Source organism: Nelumbo lutea, chromosome 7 (genome assembly GCF_056320005.1).
Source record: "Nelumbo lutea isolate HS-2025 chromosome 7, American lotus-T2T, whole genome shotgun sequence".
Taxonomy (NCBI): domain Eukaryota; kingdom Viridiplantae; phylum Streptophyta; class Magnoliopsida; order Proteales; family Nelumbonaceae; genus Nelumbo; species Nelumbo lutea.
The window spans coordinates 25,708,098-25,729,964 of NC_142690.1; the positions used below are offsets into that span (position 1 = coordinate 25,708,098).

The window sequence follows — 21,867 nt, forward strand, 5'->3', positions numbered from 1 at the left end:
TTAACACCCTTGGATATCCATATAGCTTCATGAATAGCTCGCATTTCACTATTTCATCTATTAATGAAATACCAGTAAAAGGCCAACAAAACTTGCCCTGTGAAATCCCTAAGGACACTGCGACCACAAAGACCTGATTTCGGTTCCCCTAAAGGCTCCATTAACATGGAACTGATAAACCAATGAGTCTGAGAAACTCCATCTTAATTGTATGTGTTTTATGTATTATAAGGGTGCAATTCGGGTTGGTTGGTCCAAATTTGCATTTCACACTATTCCAGGTCGGGCCTATTTAAATTTTGACAAAACCCTAATTCAAGTCTATTCACATTATATATCTATTATATTATATTGTTTATAAATATTATAAAATAATATATATAATATGTAATATAAATTATATCGTATATTTCATAGGTTTAACTATAATATTTAAATGTCTTGATAACGTATAGCTTACAACCAATGAATTGTATCATAAAAGAAGTGATCAATCAGGTGGTATCATTTTATTAATTACAATTTATTGGGTGATTTGATTGATCAAAACTCTTATGGTACCATATCTTTTTAATATAATAGATTTCTTGTATATTTTAAACATATTTTATATGTTTTATAAATTAAAGTATGGTTTTTAAAACCAACTTGGTGACCGAATCAATCAGGGGTCCGGTTATCAGGTCGAATAGTTCGACCGTTTGAACCAAATGCTTAGCTCTTTTTGATAGAAAAAAAAAAGGTTAAAATCATTCCAACAATTCGAATGGTTCGAATGGTTAATTATTCGGTTCAGTGGTTCATTGACCAAAATCAATGGTTTTGGAGAGAAATCTGATTTCTGGGAAAAACAAAACCGGTCAGATGACCAGTTCCCGATTTTTCCGGTTAGACCATCCAGTCCGAATTTGAAAACCATGAATTGAAGTATTATATAAATTATAAAATTTAATATGTGGCTTAAGCGGTTAAGCCTAAAACCCGGCCTGGGCCGGTTTATGATCACCTGTGGTATTTGCTGTGGCCCCACGAGGTGGATGAAAGTAACATTGTGGTGGGGTCAGAGCAATAGATCAAAGGACATGATTGATCCTGTCGAAGCAAAAGTGAGTTCAGCTTATTGTCTTAGGACAATACACTGGGGGAGAAAATTTTGGCTGTACTGCTTGGGTTCCATTGGCGCCCCAAGAGCACACCCGCATCCAACAGCACATCCCAACCGTATATTGGGAACATCTCCCATATGCGGTTGAGATGTGCTCTGAGGCGCGCTGTGTTGGATGCAAGGTGAATTTGTATCACTTGTACATATTCCGCAGCCCGTGCTTATGGCCACGTTAATTCTAAACCGGATTCATGAGTCGGTGCAAAGCTCCCAACCACCATTATAGCCTTCTATTGGGAATATCTCCCCATCAAATAAAGAATAGAAAAGGCTATAATGGTTGTGTTCGAACAAGCTTTGAAGCCGATCTTTGTTAATCCACATAAACTTCATGTTACACTGGGTAACCACAGCATATTTCGACCTTGTATTAGGGACATCTCCTAATGAGGACATTTCTTGTAAGGGTGTTGGACATAGTTCCGATCTTCTATTCATAAGAATTCTATCCATGCCTCGCTACGGTTGAAAACATTTCCTGTATTTATATATTTTTATTAATGAGGAGATTCCCAATGTACAACGGAGATCTGAATTGGGTTTTATGGACTAACAAGTAACATGAAGATAGGTTGTGGATAACCCAGAGTCTTATACCATCAAATGTCGACAGCGACGAAGTTGGTCTCATTTGATAGTACTATACCATCAAATGAACGGCAGGAGGTTTGAGAATGCAGCAAATAGAATCTAACAGTGAAATTGACAAATTTCTAAAAAATTACAGATATGCCACTGCAGTCGAGTTCTCCTCTTACTGCTGGTTGGGTGGATTGAGAATGCTCAACAGTCGAACTGTCTGCTGGGAAGGTGGTCAAACCGCCGCGTCGGTTGAACTGCTCGCTGCAATACATCACATCTAAATGTACTTTTCTCTCTCCTCTCCTTTTCCGCCGCCTCTCTCTTCCGGTCTTTCTCCTTCTCCCCCTCTTTTCTCACTCACCTCTACCGAGGAGAAGCTTGCCGAGCAAGTCACCTTCCCCTCTCAATTTCTCTCTACTCTCCCTTTTCCCTTTTTCTGGCAAGCAGCGGTTTGGCCTTCTCCACTCATTTTTGAGGTAGCCGAATACTGTTCATCTTCTCCACTTGAACCAGCGGTGTTGGCCTGCCTTCACCGATTTCTCTCTTCCTCTCTGATTTTTCTTCTTCTTGGCCCCTCTCCCTGTTTTCGTTTCTTCTCAACCACCGCCGCTGCAACTCTCGATAACGGCGGTTTGGCCTCCCCATCTTCCACTTCTCCGATTCCCTCTCTCCGTCTTCTTCTCCCAACTCTCATTTTATTCTTCTCACTTCTTGACGAAACCCGCTCAAACCAGCTCTGTTCATCGTCGTCTACCTCTTGACGTGAACAAAGCAATAGCATCCCTATTTCTGTCTCTCTGTTACCACATGCATATTGCCCAGCCGACCACCACTTCCTCTCTCATTTGTTCCTTCCAACGTTGTTCGAAGCCTGCGACAAGAATCGAAGATACGGCAGCTTCACACCAAGCCTCTGGCCGCAAGCACCGGTCACCATTGTCAGTCAGCCCCAAACGAAGCAGAGCCATCCGACTCTCCCTATTGCAGTGTTGACAGAATTCGGAGCCAAAATCTCAACCGAGTGAGTATTTTTATTGCTTATTTTATTTCATTTTATTTTATTTTTCCTCTGTGCTCATTTTCTGGATTTGTTTTTTCCTTTGCATTTGATTAATCAGGATTGGGGAGGAGGAAGTTCTCTAGGCCGGCGATGAGGCCAATGACGAGTCGGTTTACTTGTGATTGATAAACACACAATAAAAAATTTAGAACAAAATAAGCAATAAATATTTGTCATAGCATTATAAAAAGCAGCTCTTCCATTATCTACTATATTTGCACATTCGAGATGTAGTTTTATTCTTTCTGTGTTTTCCGTAAGATTATCTGTCCCATGGTATAATTAAAACACTAGGATATCTACTTGCTTGTCTAATGCAGGGGCCTTGTTGGGGGAAGATATATGAACCCTTCTTCTGATACTCAAGGAACTAAGGGCAAGTTCACCGAAGAGACTGTTACTTGCCATTCTAAGCCATCTTCTCTTGGATCTGTGGGAAGCTCAGATGGGGTAAGAACATCTGGATTAAGAGGTAATCTTTTTTTAGCATATAATGGTTTGGGTATTGCTTTGAAATTTTGTATGCAAGATCTCAATAAAATATCGTATGCTAATTCCTGGTCACTTGGTATGAAGCTTCAAAGTTCAAACAAATGGTGCATTCTTGAAATTTATTATTGAAGTATTCTATAAACAAGTCGTCATTTTATTCTTTATCTCCATAGGGTCCGTGAGAACTGAATCTTTACTTGATTTAGATCAAATAAATACCATGAAATCTTCTGTATCTGTGAATCAAACTGCGAGTGAGACCAATCATTAGATAAAGGGGAGTCTCAATTATTCATCATCCTTTCTAAGCCCAGATACTTCTGAATGAGGAGATTGATCTGTTGGTTCTCTTGATCTGATTCACTTTAAGCAACGCCTATATGGATCGGGGGCTTTGGGATCATAAGAGTAAGACGTATGCTTCTCTCAAATTTTTTTGATGTTGTTGATTTGATTCTTCCATGAATTCTGAATTTCTGTTTTACATTTTTTTTTGTTGTAATTTGTTTATCTTTCTTTCTGGACGATATTCTGTCAATGCTAATTCTGAGGGACCTTATTGTTATTTAACCCCTATCTTCAATTCCCGTGTATAATTTCCCTCTTATATGTTTAGGGCTGTGGAAAAGGGTGGGATTTGGCTATTCACCATGAGTTTGCTTACGGGAAGTTAATGCATTTTTATTTTTGAAGAAGGTAAAGTATATTCATTCAATCAAAAAGAGAACCAATGTGCATCAAGGATCTGTACAATGAGAATTTACGTGAAGGCCTTTGATGTACAGAAAGTGATTATTCATAATAAAAAAAACATAGGACTTTCCTTTAAACAGTCTATGCACACCAAACCTAAGGCAAAATTATCCCATTAGAATATCTTTTAGCTTATCTTCAGATTCGAACTTATTTAAAATTCTCGAATTTCTCTCTGATCAAATAATCCATATTACAACATTAACAGTGGTCTTCCACACAATATAGCCTTCTTTACTCAATCTTTTCAGTTGCCAGCTTCTGAAAAAATTAATGACAGATATTGGATTGCAGTCACTCGTACCAAACAGCTTTTTATCCCAGACCAGAAGTACTTCTCAAGAGGAATGCCCCCTCCAAAAAAGAAAAGCTTGAACAGAATGGACAAAGTATAAAACTTATGCAATGTAGAAAATCTCATTAGAATTTGTTCTTCAAAGGCACATTCCCAATCAAGCTCATTGGCTACTGAGTATGCTGACCATGCAATCCAATTGCATGAGATATCCATGCCCTTCTCGTACGCCGTCTAAATCTTTATGAATCATCACAATCATCCCTTATCCATCTGATGACCACTTGAGAGTCTCCATTCACCTCAATCTCTTCAAATCTTACCGTTCATTGACTTTATGAGAAAGCTAGACTATAAGTGAATGATTTAGCTGAGATTTTCAAATAGTTACTAATCATAGAGATAACAAACAGAGATTAATTCTGAATGCAGAAATATCCGGACTTTCTGAGAAAGCTAGCACATAAAGTATAAGTGAATGACTAGTAGTTAACCCATCCTTTAACCTCTTGACTAGCAAGGCTATAAGTGAATGATTTAGCTGATCTTGGTATCAACCTAAACATGATTTTCTCTGCACATCTCTACACACTTCATGCACACTGATATTGGCATTCTATGATAGATGATATGGTTTATTTTCATCTTGTTTGTATAATGAATATTCTGCTCTCTACACACTTCATGCACAGTACTCTTTTATAAATCTTCTAAAGATGATCTTTGATTCAGTAGAAGATGGACCGATCTCTTTTGGCATTTCGTGAATTTTGATATTTTGTTTCATTTAGGTGTAAGAGAGGAAGGCTTGCTACATATGCATTGGTATTTTCATGTATATACTGCAAATCTGGAAGCCTTAAGTTGATTCAATTGAAATTTTAAGCAGTGGACGAAATTGCAAGCTTGTCATGCTTTACTGCTTTTTAAGATAGAAATTGAAAAATTTTTATGCATATGAAAATAAGTGCTCTCCACGTGGCGATGATTGAGGTTTTGTACTATTGGATTGGAATTTGCAGGTCTCAATTCAGTGATTTAGTCTATCCAGAAAATTGAAAAACTAAATATTACCAGTCAACTTTTAATACTTTTCTTTTTGCTTGTCAATTTCTTATCTACAATTTTGCATTATGATTGATGAAAAAATAGAAATTCACAGATTCAAATTTTTGATTTAATATGGATTTGTTTCTTCTGCATGCAGATATTTTAATTCATTGCAGAGTTAGTGCTTCTCTGGATGTTATCTCTCTGACATAAACATGGTCATTTCAGCACCAACTGGTAGTGGTTAAACAGTCTTATTTGAACTGTGCATTTTGAGGCTTCTCTCAAAGTTCCTCTCAAAGGAAGGAGAGTTCAGTCATATAAAGGGAACTCTCAAAACAGTACGTTTACTACCTCTACATTCCTTAAGACTCAAACGTCCATAATCAAGCCCTTTTTCAATCAAGTTTTTCATTTAAGAGTTCTTGATATTTTATTCTATTGATTCTGATCATGTCTAAACTAAATGTTCTCAAGGCAACTCTAAATCGCAATTTTGGTGCTTTTAGCCATATTATATGTCGATAACCGATCTTGATTAACATTTAGTACCTTCTAATTTGACAAAGAACAGTTTACATCTTGAGTCTTTGAACGTGCATGCTTTAGGGGAAATCTATGCCTTTCTGACTGGTATTTTATTTCATTGGTAAAATATATTCCCTTACCAAGACTGACACCTTTCATTTGCTTGAATGTTGCAAAAAGATATATATATATATATATATAGCTCCATCAAAGGCCTTGGTACAAGAGAAGCTCTGGGATTGGAACTGGAAGCTTGGTTCATGGGCGGTCAATTGTATGGAGCTTATAGGTGACAGCGATTCTTATAACATAAGAAATATACAAGTAGATATTATTCTAACTTATTGAATTCAAATAGACACTGATTCAATTTGATAACATCTGGTTTGATTCGATTGTATATGTATGATATATATCAATTATTTATTTAATTTAATTTATTGATTTTCAGTTTGATAGGTCAGCTTTTTTTATAGGATTGCTGAACCTATCCCTTTACAATAGCTGTACTTATTTTGTTATACATAGATGGTTTTGGACTTTTGACGAATAGTTGTATAGCTGCAATTGCAAAGTTTCTTTTTTTTGTTCCTTGGTTTTCGCCCACGCACCTTCCATTCCCTCCTATCTCCCTCTCGCACGCAGCACTGAACGAGATATTTTTTCCTTGTTCCTCGGTTTTTACAAAATTATTGGGTTGCTACCGTTAGTAGTAGTAGTCAAACCCTGCCCACCATGCACCCATCCACTCCTTTTCTCTCCTTACTAGACGCTACCAAAGCTACCTTCCTCTCCTTCCTTTTCATTTCTATATTTATACTACAAATCTGTTCTGGTCTTGCAGCAATGTGTTCAAGTTCTTCATCTTAACCAGCAACCATGCAATCAAGAACCAGAGAGTAAATAAGTGTACGTTGGAACAATGCCGGAGGGCTATTGGATAATCTTTGACAATGGAAAAAAAAAACATTTAGTGATGAAAACGTCATGATGAATTTCTCTCTTAAATAGAAATTTCATGATTTATTCTCACTTGGCTTTAATTACTTCTCGTCTGCCAAAGATGCCATAAATTTGCACATTTTCTTTCATAAGTGGTTTGATAAATATTTTGAGTACAACTGTACAAGTCCACACTAACTCCTCACGACCTCACTGCATGTTCCTAATACACTGGAATATGGCTGCGAGGAGAGCTCTATGAGATGTGGCCATTAGATTATATTTGCTAATTAAATTAATACTAAAAAATTGTAGAAAAGATTCCAATGCAATGTTGATTATAATATATTGTTTAAGATTTTTAGTACAAATAAACTCCCAATTTGTCATTTTTTTCATATTTAAATCTTTTCAGACCATAGACATCTTATCTTTCTTTCTCAGCCCAAGCATCAATCATTGGTACTCTACACATTCTCTACCTCCTCTTAGGTACACTTTCTCTCCCCCTCAATTAAATTTCATAATTAATTAAGTAATTATTTTATACAGTTCAGTTAATTAAATCACTTAATCAACTAAGTTTAGCTTAATTAATTGATTTAACTAATTAATTTTTTAGTATCAATGTAATTATTTAAATTAAATTAAACACATTTCTAAGACATAAAGAATGGGGGAGAGAAAAGGAAAGAGACGGTTTTCCATGGACCCGAAATTATAAAAGAGGGAGGGGGCTCTCTCTCTTAGCTACTTTTAAGATTTAGGATATAGGGTTCAGTACACTCCCCTCTCATTTTGTTAAAAGATCGATACGTATAATTTAATGTTTCACCAAATGTTGTAAACATTATCTTATTTATATATAATTTTATATTATAAATATAGTCATATTTATATGATTTATTTGTGTTTACTTGTTAATTATTAAACATGCTTAATAGACTTATTATAATTGTATCAAATGAAATTATATAAATATGACTATATATTCATTATACTATATAAACGCAAGGCCCCTCTGCCAGTATATATATTAAAGCGTACTGGTATATATATTAAAGCGAAACAGGGTGTTCTTCCCTTTCGCAAAACGGAATCTTACCGTTAGTTATTTACATCAATGAATTGCACGTGTTAGACAAATGTCTATCTCCTCTAATTACTTCCATTTTGCATGCATGACGCGTGTAAATTTTTTCTCCTGTTTGCAGCTTATTTTTCCCGCTCTCCCCACCTTCCCTATCTTACATTCCTGTTGCCCCTCTCCCCGCTCTCCCTCTCATCTCCACCTCTCTTTCCGCTTCCTTGCTTCCCTTTTTATCTTTCCTCCCTCATCTGAATCCCCTTCTTCTGTTTTAACCCATGGTTTACGATTTGGTTTGCAGTGCGAAGTCTTCCAACAATCCAGTGTCGTCGAGCTCGTGTCGGCCATGGCCGATGGATGGAACCCTCTGCTAATCCTCAAAGCGTGGCATAGAGAAGGAATCGTGTCAGACGAACAGTCAAGATCCGATCATCCGAATACGTGGATGCCATGCGTGAGGCAGGCATGTCGCTGGAAGTAATCGTGGGAGAGGCGGAAAGTGATGGAAGCTCTCTCTGGCATCGATTTCCTGGTGGTGGATCGCCGGCGGAAGGACTTCGCTAGGGTTCTGAAGCATGCTAGATTGAGCACCCGGGAATCAGGCGAAGAGTATTTGTTCCGGAGATGAAGTTATGCCTCTAATATTTTACATTTTCCTGTTTCTTTAAAACGAAGAAAAGTCTTCATGGATTCAAGTTGTTCTAATTGTAGGTTGCAGTCGTATCTGATTGGACTGAATATTTAATTAGAGAGAGAGAGCACGAAAATCAGATTCAGATAGTGCCCAATCCTTAGTATTCACCACCATCGATAAGTTCTGATCTGTTCTCGTGTTTTGCAGGTGGTGAAGGCGGTGGGCTTCGATTGGGTTCTTGAGAGCTCTACCCCCTCCCTCCCTAAGAAGCATCTGGACCTTCTCATTGTGAGTTGGCCGATAGCCATGCGGATTGCTTCCAGTATCCTTCTTGACTCGCCCCCATTCATAACCTGTTGGTGTAAGCTTGTATGCAGTTAATGAGCAAGAGCCTGGGGTAAAACTGCAAGTGAGGATGATGCACTTCTCTCCATCCCACTGTTTATTGTTTTCCAGAATCCTAGCATGAGTTGTGAGATCCTGTAAAAGTAGAATGGAAACTCAATCAAGGCCTGATTTTATAATACTGAACTGGTACCACTACAGCCTGCAGTCTGCATGGCCAGGTAAGAAAGCATGCTTAGTTAAAAACAAATACTTGAGGGGACAACTGTGGAAGCTCATTTGGTTGTGCATGCATCCATCGCAATGGCTCCAGATCATGTAAGAAATCATGCTCAGGAGGAGCAGATGGAAGATGGACCTATTGATGAGTCCCCCACTGTGGTGGCATGGCAATACAGTGGATTTCTTTAACCCGAGGATTGTCTGTGGACTTATACCATATAGGTACCCTGAAATTTGAGTACGCAGATCTGCTATACAGATAAACTTCTCCAAGATATTTTTTTACATGATGTATGCCTACCCCGTTTCCTGTTATCGTAAAGCTTCATTCAAGGTCTTTAAGCTCTCCATGTTCAAGCTAAAGAGGAACAATAAAACCAGTAAATAAAATACCTTGATGTCCTCCGAATTCACATAAAATATGATTGACTCGGAGATAAAGATTTGTGGCTGAGATTGCTCTCACACGCCAATCAGTTTTGGACCCAAAAGCTTGCTGCTCATGGACTTGTGGTGGCGGCAATAAGTTCATCACCATGCACATTTGTTTTCCTTGTGATAGCTGTAAGCTGTCTTGCTTCTTTTGCCAGCAAATGAAATTCTAGAAGCAACAAACCAGCAAATGAAATTCTATTCAAGCATAGGAGCTAAATATTACCTGCTTCTCAATCTCTGCCATCTGTTGCCTCTGTTGTGAAGGTGGAGTAATCTCAGTTCCTATTATTATGTCACGAATCTTAGATTGGGTAAGAGCTGGAGTATTCACATTATTCTTTTTGGCATAGTCTGATAGTATAAGATTTGTCAATGCAACCTCAACCTGCCTGGTAGAAAATCTTAGCAACAAATAAGTAAACATGAACAGAGGCACATTTTTACAATACTAGGATACGGGCAGGTACAAATTTAATTATGTCAAATATTTTGAAGTTACCTTCATCCATTGATCATCTGTGAGAGAAGGCCCGATAATAGTTTTGTCGGGCTTCAGTAACATTTTTGCCTTCTCGTTGTTTACGTAGTGCACGCAGAGTTAAGATGAGAGGAGAGAATGCGGTATATGATGAGATGCTTTTTAGTTCTGATCTGTTCTCTCGTGTTTTGCAGGTGGTGGAGGCGGTGGCGACGCCAGGCTTTGATTGGGTTCTTGAGAGCTGTACCCCCACCCTCTCTCTTTCTCTCCTCTCTTACGATTTTTCCCTATGACGATCTGTCCCTTGTGAATTCCGACTTCTGAGTCTTCTGACCACCCCACTTAAATCAAAGAATCCCACACCTCTTCAATTGATCTTTATCGCTTAATTATCGGGTTCCTTCCTTTCTTTTTATCTTCCCTTTCTCTCCTCTTTTGGTTTACACTGTTGTGGTGGAAACTTCCCTTCGTTCTTTTTCAAAAATTCAGTTGGGTTCTTCTATCTCTGTTTCATTCCAACTACGCGGCTCTCTTTGTTGTATATTTTTCTTTTGTTGAATTGATGCGTCACTTTTTTATCCAGGTCTGTAAATTTCGTTTCTGGGCTGCAAATTTTCTGAGTTATGAATCGAGAAAATGGCACGAGGCAATGGAGTTGAGCACTACTTTGACCCTGCACCGGAAAACCAGGTCTTTTAGGCTTGGAATGTCCTTGCTCGTCTCCAAATCAGTACCCAGCTTATTGAGATGGAATCTCGACCACACATTTCATGAAGAGCTTTGCTTCGAAGCAAGAACCGTTGCCTTTTATCATTTTCAAATATGGTATGTGAAAATCTTTGTGGAGAATTGTCTCGTTGTTATGCAAGGTTCTATCATATGTATACATACAGTCTACGCCTGAATTTTAGGAGTAGGAGACTCACTTGTAATATGAACCTAACCTACCATTTACATCTAGCTAAAGACGCCTAGGGAACTACCATGAATCTGTGCCTAGCATGAGAGGAGTTCCCATGCAAAATTTCCTAGTCTATGACGAAATCTCAATGCTCCTCAAATTGGCGCATGAAGATTTCGAACGCCCAATTTGCCAAGGAAATAGGTGAATTTCTCTTTCCCAAGAGCCTTTGTCAAGATGTTGACCAATTGCTTTGTGGTTCGAGGCGAGTAACAATATTCCCATGTCGTAGCTCATTTGTGAATAAAATGACAGTCGACTTTAATACGCTTTGTTTGCTCGTGAAACACTGGATTCACGTCGATATGCAGAGTTGCTTGCTTATCACAATATAAGCGTGTAGGTTCATCATGTGCCACCCCAATGACAAGAAGTTTTTTCGATCAATATTCTATTTCTGCCGAAGAGCGTGACACAATGTGTTGTTTTTTCGTTTTCTAGGAAATTGGTGACTACCTCGGTGAGATGAAATAGCCAGTTAACGATTGCCGCGACAACGGGTAGTTTGCCCGGTTAGAGTCGCAATAAGCATGCAAATGCTATCGGAACGTAATGATATACTTTGTCCTGGATATCCTTTCATATATCGCATTATACACATAGTTGCCTCCCAATGTTCTTGTTGTGGATTCTGCATGAACTGGGCTAGGAAATGAACATAATAACACAGCATAGGTTGTGTGATGGTCAAGTATACCAATTGCCTTATTAGTCTTCGATACTGATTTGGATTGTCCATTAGAGTGCCTTTAGCTAACACAAGATGATTTTGTTCAATGGGCACGAACGTTGGTTTGGCTCAAATAATGTCCAGGGCATACTTCCGACGAAATAAAAATATTTTCTTGAAACCATGGGTTACTTTAATACCTAGGAAATATTTGAATGGACCTAAATCTTTCATATGGAAGTACCGACTGAGATAATCTTTGAATTTCATAATGTTTATAGTATCATTCCCCTCAACAATCAAATCATCAATATATATATATCAGCATATTCCAACTAATATTGTGTTTGAAATAAGTGAATAAAGAATAACCAAGATACGATTGAACAAACTTGAACTTTATTTAGGCCGTCGTTAATTTCGAGAAACAACATCTAGGGGTTTGACGTAATCCAAAGAGAGATTTCTTTAGTTTGTACACTTTTGTTCGATCCTTAGATGCGAAATCTGGTAGCAACTTCATGTATATCTCATCATCTAAATCTCCATGTAAGAATGCATTATGTACATCTATCTGATGCAATTTTCATTTTTTAGCGGCAATCACGATTAAGAAAGTGCGGATTATCGTCATTTTGGTCATAGGAGTGAAAGTCTCATTATAATCTAACCTCCCAACCTGTCTATTCCCAAGAATAACTAGGGGTGCATTATGCCGTTCAACCGTCCCATCTAAATTATATTTGATTTTATAAACCCATTTACTCCCTATTGCCTTTTTCCTAGGAGGTAGAGTTTCCAATGTCCAAGTACCATTGTCCTCTAGAGCTTGGATTTCCTTTCTCATAGCTTTTCTCCATTTCTCACTTTTCATTGCCTCAGAAAAATTGGTGGGCTTGGCTCCTGCAGTGACTGCAGCTAAATAAAGTTTGATGTTTAGCAGAGAAATTAGTATATGTCACATAATTTGCTATGGGATAGGGAGTCGTACCTGAGGACTTTGATTTAGAGTTGGCTTGAGTGTGAATGGGGTCTTTCAAACATTGATCAGTGTAGGTCACGTAGGGCTTTAACAAAACAGACAACGTGCGATGCTGATGTCCCTTACCAAGTTGCTCTTCTGATGCCGTTTGTGATGCTGGATCCACACTAATTCTGTCCTCACTGCCATTAGTTCTCACTTCCTACACACTTTCTTCATTTCCGTATTCCTCTCTTCCCTCATCATCATTATTTTCAAGGCTACCCTTATCACAAATATCGGTTGCATCACTCTCCTTGTTTTTATTTCCTCTGTGGATGTGAAAAACATCATAATCAACTACGGTATTAACTGGTGCAATGGCTAGGCCAGAGTAATCTTCCAGCGTTGCTTTTAGATTAGCAGCATATGAAAATAAATTCTCATGGAAGACTATATCACGGGAGACAAAATATTCACATCTTTCAACAACATATACGCGCCAATATTTCTTTCCATAGGGATAACCCACAAAAACACACTTCCTATTCATTTCTCCAAACTTATCATTGTCTCGAGGATTCCAATGAGCGTAGCAGAGACGGCTAAATACTCTCATGTGCTCCTATTGAGGTGGCATCCCGAACAATACCTCATACGGAGTCTTCACGCTAAGTATAGAAGAAGGTGTCCTGTTTATCAAGTATCCGATGGTTAAGGCACATTCCCCCCAAAAACCAATGGGCAAGCTTGTTTGAAATCTCAATGCTCTCGCAACATTCAAGATATGCCTGTGTTTTCTCTCCACCCGACCGTTTTGTTGCAATGTCCAAACACACGAAGTTTGATGCAGAAAGCCATGAGTCTCAAAGTATAATTTCAAGTTTTTAAATTTTGTTCCATTATCACTTCAAACAGTCTTGACTTGCTTGCCAAACTAACGTTCTGCCATGGCACAAAATTTCTCAATAATGTGCTGCTTCACTTTTTTTCAGTAACAAGTAAACCCACACAGCACGAGAATAATCATCAACAATGGTTAGAAAGTAAATTGCACCACAAGAGGCAGGTAATTTATTGGCGCCCCGTGTATCACAATGAATTAGATAGAAACAATCATCAGCTTTATGTTTTTTTCAAGAAAAATTTCCCATGTTTGTTTTGCTCTGTAACAAACATCACATGGCTTATCTCCTTCAGTTCTACTATTTAATTTATCTACTTTAAGAAGAAAGATAATATCTATTTAGATGGATGCCCTAATCTGCGATGCCATAACTCCCATTCATCCATACCTCTTGTTCTATTCGCCCGAACCGGTGATGCTCTAAAATGATAGACCCCATCACACTGTTCACCCACTCCGATCAGAATCCTCAAGGTTTAGTAATGTATCACATATAGCTTGTGAGTAAAAGTGACATTACAATTTATCTTTTGCAATAATTTTACTACTGAAATAAGCTTTGGTGCAAAAAGCACATGATGTAGATAAATATTTCCACCTCATTTACTGTAGATAAATATTTCCACTAGTGATTTGCTTCCCATTGGGAAGTCTAGTCATATATTGCGACACATCAGAATCAATTATCCCATCAGTATAATTTTTGTTTCTAGAGAGTTTTTCATTAATAATGGTTTTGTAAGCATCATGCATGCTTAGCGGCCATTGTTCATCATCGGTCATGTCTCCTCGGTTACAGCTGCATTAGCAGCCACCTCACGCCCTACCGAGCAGCATACGTTTTTGCTGAACCTCAGTCACGTCCGCCAGAGGGTCCACCCTCTTTTCTTCGACCTGTTCCATGCCTGATCGACGTTCCGATCGTTATTGGCAGCCATGGTGACCATTCAGTAAGAAATAGTAAGAAACACGACATTCTTTGATTATCCTCTGGTTTTCCAATTCAATCATCTGCCTCTATTCCGCGCCCTCCACTCTCTCATAAATCTCCTCAAATCTCGTTATAGCTTGAGCCAATTGTCGAAACCCATTCGCCTCCCCATCTCGACGTCGACTCTCCGTGCTCGACCTCGACGACTCCGATTCCGCGTCGTTCTCTGCAGCAGCAACCGCCAAATAGTTCCGCCAGAAGATGGAATCGTCGACCGTAGGAGACGGCCGCTTCTCCTTTGTCGACCGGACGGTGACCGGTATTGGAGAAGCGTGCGACAACCAAGGAGGTGTCTTCCGGTAGGGCAAGGGAAGGGCAAGTGGGTCGAGCCAATCAGGGGATCGAGACGACAATAGAAAGGCCAGCTATTGGTTAGTGTCCCGTCCGAAGCCAAAGTCCTAGCTTTCTCAATCTTGTACTTCTTCTTCAAGGTATCGATCTGGTTCTTGCACTGAACATCGGTGCGACGATTCTTCTTAATGGCGCCATGTCGGGCGTTAACGGCATCAGTGACCTCCTGCCAATCCTTCTGACGAAGGTTCCCGCGGTTGAGCTCGATATACCGATCGCCCCAGGCTTCGATTAGCGTGTAGGTGGCTTTCTGACGAAGGTTCCCGCGGTTGAGCTCGATATACCGATCGCCCCAGGCTTCGATTAGCGTGTAGGTGGCTTCCTCACTCCAGCAATCCTCACGGAAGGGCAACAGATTGTGCGACGGGTAAACCTGTTCATGGCCGGGCCGGGTCGGGCTCGGGCCAGGCTTTTACTGTATATTAATAAATTTTTCTAAGGCCCGAGCCTGAGCCCGGCCCTCATAAAAAGCCTGAAGCCCGAGCCTGGGCTCGGGCCAGAAATTCAGCCTATACTATTACTATTATTAATGTTGAAGCGGCTGAATGAAGAGAGAGATTGAAATTATAAAGAAAAGAATAATATATATTTTAATAAATATTATATTATTTATATATTTTATATAATATACAAAATACATATTATATATTTTAAAAAATATATAATATTGAGTCGGGCCGTGTTGGGCTCGGGCTGGGCTTTTTTCACAAATCCCGAGCCCGGCCCGAAACATAGCCAAGCTTACTGTGTTAGACCAAGCCCAGCCGAGGTGCGGGCTGGACCGGGCCGGGCCGGGCCATCGGGCTACCCGGCCCATGAACAGGTCTAATGACGGGGTGGCTCTGATACCACGGGAAAATCTTTGTAGAGAATTCTGTCTCCTTGTTATGCAAGGTTCAATCATATATATACATACAGTCTACGCCTGAATTTTAGTAGGAGACTTGTAATAGGAACCTAACCTACTAATCACATCTAGCTAAAGACTCCTAGGGAACTACCAGGAATCTGTGCCTAGATACATGCATGAAAGGAGTTCCCATGCAAAATTTCCTAGTCCATGACAAATTACGAGTACATGACGAATTCCCAATATGGTAAGTGTTCCATTATGAAACATATAAAATTTGTGTTTCTTTTGGGAATTATATGTTTAATAACTTTGTAAGATCGTTTCTGTCTTTTATTGTTCTTTTTTGATTCTCCCACTTACTCGGTATTATTGGTCTGTGCTGAGCACAGTCGGCCCTCGCTAGTTCTTGCTGATTCCAATTGTATTTGAACCAAACAAACTATGGGAATAAATTATTCAAATTTCAAAGGATTTTGATTCTGATTTCAATTCCAACTGCCAACCAAATAGACCCTAAGACATGTGTTTGTTCTATAAGGCTGTTTCGAAAAGCAGCTTAAGCCCATTTATCCCAAAAAGCACTCCAAAACGCTGCGTTGGCCCATTCCAACAAATGAAGTCTCATTGGCATGGCATAAAATAAAAGGAGTATATCCTAAGATTGGAGATAATTCAGAATTGTCTGTGTTGGGATAGAGGAGAAACATGCATATGTGGCCAATGTAGAGGATCTCTTGTGCCATGGGCAGCTCAAATTACCCATGTCATCCCTCCAAGAGGTAGAATCAGGACACGTCAATTAAAATTGATGTGATAAGAGAGATCAAATGGACGCCCCACGTGAATATCTCAGCGTACATCGTAAACATCTCCCGTATTTTTCATTGGGATGTAGTATGGGAAGTCGATGTAAACTCGTGATGAGAAAGCCAACTTGTCTAACGGAAAAAGGAAGAGGCAATTAGAAGCTGATCAACATTCTTATCTTCCTCCATTGTCAATGGAGTTGTTAGAGAGTTACCATCATCACAACGACAGGTTTGAGAATTGGAGCCCCAAAGCCTTCGATATCTGTCTAGAGCAGCTTTTCCAACAACAAATTGGACAATGCTACAGCTACAGCTACGGGTGATGCAGTGGTCAGTATCTCAGCCATATTCAAAGTTGGGTTCCTTTCGCCGATATGACAACTGAGGACGCAATGTTGCAGGACGGCGTTTACTTGACTCACCAACAGTCGATCCAAATAGCAGTAAAGCTTAAAGACAGAGCTTACTCAAAATGGGTGGCATTAAACCTTTAATATTTCAAAATTTTGCCAACCTCTGGGTGTTTATGTTGCAACTAGTTCTCTTATATATGTTTTAAGATGACTTAAAACATACTTAAAGTATGAAAGTCTAGACTGAACAAATCTGGGTTAAAACACAACTGAGCCAAACCCAAGGCTCTTGGCTTAAGAAGGGGAACCAAAGTTATAAGTATGAGTGCAATTTGGGTGGGTTTAGGTTGGGCTTTTGTTAAAATTTGAATAGACCTGACCCGGAACAATATTAAATGCTGACTCGGGCAACCAGCTATATAAGGGTGGAAAGCCAATCAAACCATTATCAAGTGTTATCCAACATGTGAACAAAGGATGTAAGCAAGTAAGCCCAATATGCTATTGTAAAAATTGCATGTGGCAACTGACCCCATCTATTCAATGAAATGTCTGAATAAGGGTCAATTGACAATTGAGAAAACCCATCTCCCACCCTCCCTATAGGTCACACCTGCCGAGATTGCACATCCCATGCCTAGTGGCTTTGAGATATGACATTGGAAGTTGAGGTTAGAAGGTTCATTTTGATTAGGGGAATCCTTCATCTAAAGTGTAGGTCTAGTCCCCAATTAGTGGCTTTGAGATATGACATTGGATGTTGAGGTTTATTTGTATTAATTGTTAGTTGGGAACAAGTTCAAGACAAATGGAAAAACACTTTCTATTGGTGCATGATGTTGATGTTGTGGACTTCTTTGAAGGTTCCATTCAAAATGGCATTCATTGACTTTATCTAGGATAGAATTTAAGCAGCTGCACTCTCGATTAAACAACTTCGACATTGAGATGAAGCTCTTGCACTCAAACATATGTCTCACCAACTATTGCTTGATAGCATAGCATAAATGTGTTAATGGTTACAAGCTAGCTTGTCTATAGATTTGTCACACTTGCGTTCGCCCCTTTATCAAGGCTTTATCTTTGCTAATGTCATTTTTGTATGCATCATCTTCGGCTTCATGGACTTGGAAGAGATCAAGTTGTATCTCTTCAAAGGTGCCTCTATTGATGAGCTTCTACTCTAATACCCGCTATCACGAGGTCATTCGTCAAGGCCCCGCATGACACATGTACAAATAGGGTAAGCCTACAAATCAAGACAACAACATAATAAAGGAAATACAATGGCACATGAGTTTATAAGATAAGTACAAGCACAGAGGCTCCTGTGATTTGCCTTTACACTCTAGACTTAGGCTATAGCTATAGCACCGCAGTTTGTAGAACAACACAAATTACAAATAAATTAGGAAAACACTAGTAGCTTTGTATAATAGAATAGAGGGTTGCAGGCTTGTAATGCTCTTTGTTTGCAACTTTGTATATAAGGGAGGTGTTGCACCGGTAATGTATTTTACAGTGGAGTACCATCGAACAAAACCATTTTATAACCTATTAGCAAAGGGGAAAATTTGACTTTTCATTATTTCCATGTTTCATAATGTTTAGGATCAGTTTGGAAAGAGTATAAATGCAAATATGTACAGTGCAAAATTGCAAATACATACAAAATATAAGGTTTTGCACTCTACATTTTTGCATTTGTACTCCTTCCAAATTAAGCCTTAAGTCCTTTAAGTCTTGTCAGAAATCGTAGTGTGTGTGTGTAATAGAAAGAAGAGTAGTGAAGGGTCCTCTCACCACAAAATTCAAACAAATCTCTTCATCCTTTCATTTTACTAGGGGTGGCAACGAACCGAGCTTTTTACGAGATGTTTGAGCTTGGCTCGGTTTCAACCGAGCTCTAGCCCAATTCACTGGCTCGATTATTAAACAAGCCGAGCTCAAGCCTACTAGAGCTCGGCTTGTGAGGCTCGCGAGCCGGCTATATATATATAATAAAAATATTATAATTATTAATTATTATAATTTTAATTTTTTAAATATCGAATAAAAAATATTTATATATATATATAATTTTATTTTTATAAAATATTTTTTCTCAAAAACGAGATCGAGCTGAGCCGAGCTCGAGCTTGGTACTATTTGGCTCAGCTCGGCTCAAATCCACCCTTACATTTCGCACACATGTGGTTAGTTATTTTCAAATTAAATCATCAAATATATAAGAAGTCAAAATAAAAAGCCCTCTAATCACAATTTTCTCTAATAAAATCCATCCACTACTGAAATAAAAACCCACTTAAGTCTTCGGGTCCATTTGGCTTGCAAGAATAGGGGTCTGGAATCGGAATCGGAATGGGTTATTCCGACTCCAATTGTTTGGTTGGGTGGAATCGGAATCTCATTCCCATTCCTATTGGAATGGCATTCTCCCATTTGAGGGAATGGCCATTCCTTGCCCCTCCCTTGGGAGTGAAATCCCATTCCTACTGATTTTAATTCTCATTCTCATTCCTGTCTAAATCAAACAAACTATAGGAATGGACCATTCCGATTCCGATTCCGATTACAAACCAAACAAACCCTTAATTTTTTTCTAATAGAATCCATTATTACTCTTGCCCGTAATAACTCTCTCTCTCTCTCTCTCATCCCATTAAATCCCAAATATGTTAAAACAAGCTTGTGGAGGCATAGTTTTTTTTTTCAATTTTTTACTTCTGATTTTCTTTTCTAAATGCCATAAACTATGACTTTTGACTAACTGATGGTGTCTGAACTAGTACAACGTTGTAGTGGAGACATGGGATCCAATCCCATTGCCACCAAGTTTGGGGGTGTTACGGGTTTGGCATTGTGCTACACAATGGCCCCTATCGGGAACACAGGCATACCACCAACATTAAAAAGAGTGTGTGTGAGAGAGAGAGAGCTCTAACCGTTACAATAACAAGAATGGTCTCAGGTGCTCACAAAACAAAATTTACTGACATGTAACAATCTTGGGTAGTCACAAATCTAAGAGAAGCTTAATTAGCTTTCCTTCTTTCTAGCAAACATGTAACCAAGAAAAGTTTTACGCAAGTTATTACTTTATTGGCAATTTCTTATTAAAATATTCAGTAGAAAGTATTACGGTAATAGTTATAACAAATACAGGTTAAATAAGAAAGTATGAGAGGCTGATTGAAATTGAAATGAAAAGCAATCTTCTAAGTTCTAATGTCAAAGTTAGAGAGGTTGCATACTGACCATAATAAGCAATATATGTACGGTCTATCCCTCACTCTAATATACTCTTTTGGCATAAATTCCAATGAAAATGGCTTTTAATGTTTGGTAAGATAGACAGAATGGATGATTCATCGTAACTCGAATCATGGTTTTCAAAATCGGATCGGACCAGACGGCCAGACCAGAAAAACTGGGAATCGGTCACCTGTTTTTCTCTAAAACCATTTTTTTCTCTAAAACCGTTGATTTTAGTCAGCAAACCGCTGAACCGGCTGATTAATCATTCAAACCGTTTGAACGGTTTTGACCTTTTTTCAAAATTTTTTAATTTCTTTTAATTTATTTATTTTTTGTTAGAATGGACTGACCATTCAGGTTGAACGGTCAGACCATTCAACCTGATAACTGGACCCCTGATCGGTTCGATCACCAGATCGGTTTTAAAAACCATGACTTGAATGATTAATTTACGGCATGGTATATTGGACGACGTAATATTTTTTTTCTTATATATAAATTAGGCTTTCTGCCTAAAGTCTCATGGAGGACCATTGCAGGAACCAGCTATTGGTCTTCTATGGTCTTTCTATTTTAAGTTAAAAATTACTTGAGCACTTAAAAAGAAGATAAACTATCATGGGTCTTCTACTTGGAAGCAGTTAATTGGTTCTGTCCTTCCCCACTTATTAGTATGGTCTCTAATGCTTCACTGGTGGATACCTTGGTTTAGATTGCTGACATACTGGACTATAATGGTGTTTGGAACTTGGTCTAGATCACTGAGAATTCTTTCCATCATGATCGAAAGTGACTCTAAGGTTATGGTTGATATCCTCAACTCTAGGGCAAAAGCTCCATGGACTACCCTTTATTGGTTGGATTCCATAAATCACCTATCTTCAAATATGCTTGAAACAAGGCAATACAGTAGCTGACTCACTTTCGAAGCATTCCATACAAAGAGGATCATCCATGAATTTTGACCAGATTTCTTCACTTCCACGAGATTGTTATAAATGTTATTTTGACGATCTCTTGCACATTTCAAAAATTCGATTTTTGTAATTGTTTTTTGGGTTTTGGGCTTTCTTGGAGTGGTGAGGATGTGTTTCGTTTGTTCATGGATTTTGGGGCAAGGCAGGCTATGCCTTCTTCTCAAATTATTATGATTTGATTTATTAATAAAATTTCAAGCTGGAGATCTTAAGTGTTAAATCGTGCATACCTCATGAGGTTGGAGGTGAAGCTTTTATATAGACGATCTACCGTGAGCCTTACGAAATGCATCCGAGATCTCCGGCCCGTCTGGTTTGGAGCTAGTTCTATGCTTAGTGGTGGAATCTGTGTAAGCAGGTAATGTCTATCCAATCCCATTCGAAACGGGTGGGGTGATAACTAGCTCTTCCAATGTGGAGTCGTGATTTCGGGGAATTCGGAGGCAATTGACCACTTACGGGGGAGGTCGCTCGACACGTCAGGCAGGTCACTAACCAGGGCCAGCGCAATTTGGTGGAAACAGATTGCCTCTTACACCGACCTGAGATCTTGCCTAGTTATTTGTAGTTCGACCTACCAGGGTGGTACCGAGATTGTTGATACAATTGTGAACTGTCTGAAGTGGTCTAGTTACGTGGTGCCGAAGTGTCACCCAACTATTCTGCAATGGCACGTGTCATGATGTCATTGGAGGATCAAATTACCCC

At 38.9% G+C, this 21,867-nt stretch overlaps 2 long non-coding RNA genes and 1 pseudogene across 2 annotated transcripts; 2 read left to right on the forward strand and 1 right to left on the reverse strand.

Moving 5' to 3' along the window:
- The first annotated feature begins 1,877 nt into the window (after positions 1–1,877).
- On the forward strand, positions 1,878–5,864 carry LOC148845773 (uncharacterized). The gene is made up of 3 exons (XR_016102395.1): positions 1,878–2,768; positions 2,866–3,707; positions 5,555–5,864. It is a non-coding gene; the product is annotated as an uncharacterized LOC148845773 (long non-coding RNA).
- A 2,247-nt stretch (positions 5,865–8,111) lies between these two features.
- On the forward strand, positions 8,112–11,296 carry LOC148845774 (uncharacterized). Its single transcript, XR_016102396.1, has 4 exons — positions 8,112–8,583; positions 8,796–9,901; positions 10,263–10,556; positions 10,652–11,296. It is a non-coding gene; the product is annotated as an uncharacterized LOC148845774 (long non-coding RNA).
- A 3,054-nt stretch (positions 11,297–14,350) lies between these two features.
- Positions 14,351–21,538, reverse strand: LOC148845775 (trihelix transcription factor ENAP2-like; annotated as a pseudogene).
- Between the last annotated feature and the right edge of the window lie 329 nt (positions 21,539–21,867).